Source organism: Amphimedon queenslandica, unplaced genomic scaffold (genome assembly GCF_000090795.2).
Source record: "Amphimedon queenslandica unplaced genomic scaffold, v1.1 AMPQUscaffold_13034, whole genome shotgun sequence".
Taxonomy (NCBI): domain Eukaryota; kingdom Metazoa; phylum Porifera; class Demospongiae; order Haplosclerida; family Niphatidae; genus Amphimedon; species Amphimedon queenslandica.
This window is the reverse complement of record NW_003546730.1, coordinates 38544-41894: the sequence shown is the minus strand read 5'-3', so window position 1 is coordinate 41894 and position 3351 is coordinate 38544. Positions and strand designations below refer to the sequence as shown.

Genomic DNA, 3351 nt, shown 5'->3' with positions numbered 1-3351 from the left:
TAGTAATAAAATAATATTAATTATGGTTATCTTATCATGGTACATGTACATGTATAGTTATACCTGATGAAAGAGGACTCATCATTATCATTGCTGAAGGTGAATACTGAATTTTTGAAGGACACACTTCAAGTGGTAAGTAAGGAATTTCTATGTGAAATTATTAAATATCAACATTAAAGACTCATTGAAACATTTCTCATTGAAACATTTCATAGTGCAGTACCCGGTACACACATTTAGTATTTATTGTATATGTGTACATTATGTAGTGAGTAGATGCTGTATTTTTCAATATACTGTAAAACTACAAATTTTAGTGTGCTACTTATTTTAGCGATATTAGCGAAGAGCCTAAACACGCTAAATTTAATATTCACTAATAAAAACACCCGGTCACGTGATCACAAGATGTCGCTAATACTCTGCTGATACTAGTAGATGGCTCTCTTGAGTCTCTTCTGCTCGGTCGGCGACACTACCAGAGGAAGGAGAACCCAGTGGAACGACAGCAGCAGCTAACAGAAAAGTGGGAAAGGTTTAATGATACGCCAAATTTAATAGTCGCTAATTTGACATTTAAGCATAAACGCTAAATAAAGTAGCCGCTAACATTAATAGGTTTACAGCACCCACTATACCTATTGAACCATTCTTAACAGCAGGCCCAATGACATTAGTAATAGTAACAGTATAATTATACACAACTCCTTCAGTGACGTTAGTGAATATAAACAGCTTGTCAAGGAGACAGTCCATTGATGACTGAGTTAAGTTAGTGACAGTCAGTTCACAGGACAATGGAGTAGGCTGTTGGTTGATGTAATTATCCTATAAAATATAACAATTGGCAAGTTTTTTAATGCTACACAGCATAAGGACATCAATATACATCAGACAATGTAATTGGGTGATTTTGGAGCGATTTTATAGTATATATTCATACATAGCCATTTTATATTTTCAAAAATTGGCCGATTTCTTAAAATGGCCCTAACTTTAAAAAATTTAAGTTGGAATCACCTCAAACATTCTACAAAGCATTTATATGTATTTTAAAAATTATGATTTTACTATTAACAATTCATTTGCCATGTACAGAAATGATTAAGTTAATACCAAAGCACTATATTACCTTCATTATTACATTCAGTGACATGCTGTTACTAATAATAGCCTCAACTTCAAAATTATAGTCTAAAAATAGAATTGATGCTATTTATATCAGCACAGAGTAAACTGATATACTTAATAACAATAGGTACATATATCATTTAGGGCAAGATACACTGTGTACCATATTTCCTTAAATAGAAGCTGCATGTGAATAAACGCCAGGGTAGCAATAGAATTGAACTATAAATATGCAAATCCAAGTGTGCATACTGCCTTAAGTTCCAGAAGTCAAGTGCAAGAGGTCACGGGTTCAATTCCCACTCTGGGCCAAAGTTTTTTTATTTTTTATATATTTTTCGAGGTCCAAATACCATTTTAGGAAATAGACGCCCAGGCTTTTATTTAAGGAAATACGGTATACTATTATGATTAAATCACTCACTGTTAAATTGATATTGAGTTGATAAGTTACCCACTGCTCTTCCATAATAATCAACACTATTAACCAATACATCAATACTGCCAATAGCTCCTCCAGTATTATACAATAGACTCATTCCACTGGTAGTATTAACATTAGTTCCATTAATGAATACATCATATGATTGTATACAATCAGCTCCAGCCCAAGATATTAATAATGTATCTGATGATACAGCATCAACATGAAGATAACTGATAGCCATTGAATCTATAATAGAAGATATGTATTAATCTAATTAACTAATAATTTATTAAATTTATAAGCATAAAAAAATTAATTAATACAACAATTGTTATGAGAGAAACAACATCACTCAACAAGATCTATACACAAAACATAACCTAATTGTATTTCTCACTATGCTAACAGTAATAATTAATAAGAAACATGGTGCTAACACTGCTGAATTCTATGCATGCCTTTACAGGTAGGCATGACTACCGATAGCGGGATTTATTGATAAAGGTTTTATTTTGACAAGTTGATGATTTAAAATACGTCAAATTTTATAACCGTCAAAAATTTTGTACTTTGTGCCGCGTGTATGCGAAGGGCACTATTCGTCAAATTAAAACTCACCAACCAGGCAAATTTATTGTTTTCATCAAATTTTTTACTTGTCAATAAATCCTGCTATATGGTATAATGGAATGCTAAAACAATGTAACAATAGCATAAACATGCTAGGTCAGAACTTATAAACAAGTAACCTATCTCTTATTCATAAAATCCACTTCACATTAGATATTGTATTAATTCTACAAATTAGTTTAAGTGCTGTAGTAGCAGTTTGGTCATGTGATGTATTACAGAGTACTTATTATAAATAGCCGTTATTATGAGCTATACATTAATGATTGGTAATGCTTCAGTTGAAAATTCCTACGCCAATTTGAAGTATTATTATAATAAAATCTTACGTTTAACATTAAAGGTGATTTGTTGTCTTATACTGGAACCTGTGATGATTAATGTATTCCTACACTCAAGGGTACTCCCATTTAATGAAGCAGACACATTAACACTTGCAACTGACACCAGTATACCATTACCATGAGACTGTAATATGAAACTGAACGGTGCAATAGACTGTGGTTGGGTATGACCACTGGTGAAACTGGTTATAATTCCTCCATACGTCCATACTAGTATAGATCCAGTTACATTACATGTGATTTTTAGTTCTCTTTGACAAATAGATACTGCACCATTTGGCAATAATATGACTATAAAAAGATATATAAGTCAGTAGGTCGGAGTGATTACCACTGAGGTCAGTGAGGTAATGCCAACTATCATTTGAGGCAGGGGCAGATCTAGGATTGAATTTCTGGGGGCCTTAATGGTATGAGTGGAGTAATTAGTAGGTGTGGTCAACCAGGCTTGCATGCATGCAGGATCCATAGATATTTCCAGCACTCTAATATCTATGGTAGGATTTTATTTAGGAAGTCAAAATTTGTGGTTTAAAAATTGTTTACACAGTCAAGTACTGCAGCTGTTTCACAGTTTACCTAGATAAAACTAATTTTATACTTCACCAGATAAATTTTTGGGCCCTAAATCCGCCCGGCCCTGAATTCATTGAGCTTATGAGGGGCATTTTTGTAAAACCTAGACCCTGGTAAAACAAAGGCTCTAGCTGCGGAAACATAACTTTTTTTTTAATTCTAGACACTGAATTCAGTCAGTGTTAGATCTACCAATAGGAATGCCAATCATGAGTGACAAAGACCGACGGTCAACCGCAC

General features: G+C 33.3%; 1 long non-coding RNA gene across 1 annotated transcript; it reads right to left on the bottom strand.

The window, feature by feature from the left end:
* Window positions 1-1134: 1134 nt before the first annotated feature.
* LOC109585621 (uncharacterized) lies at window positions 1135-2921 on the bottom strand. Its single transcript, XR_002186573.1, has 3 exons — window positions 2521-2921; window positions 1559-1807; window positions 1135-1197 (listed from the first exon to the last, which is right to left on the bottom strand). It is a non-coding gene; the product is annotated as an uncharacterized LOC109585621 (long non-coding RNA).
* Window positions 2922-3351: the final 430 nt, after the last annotated feature.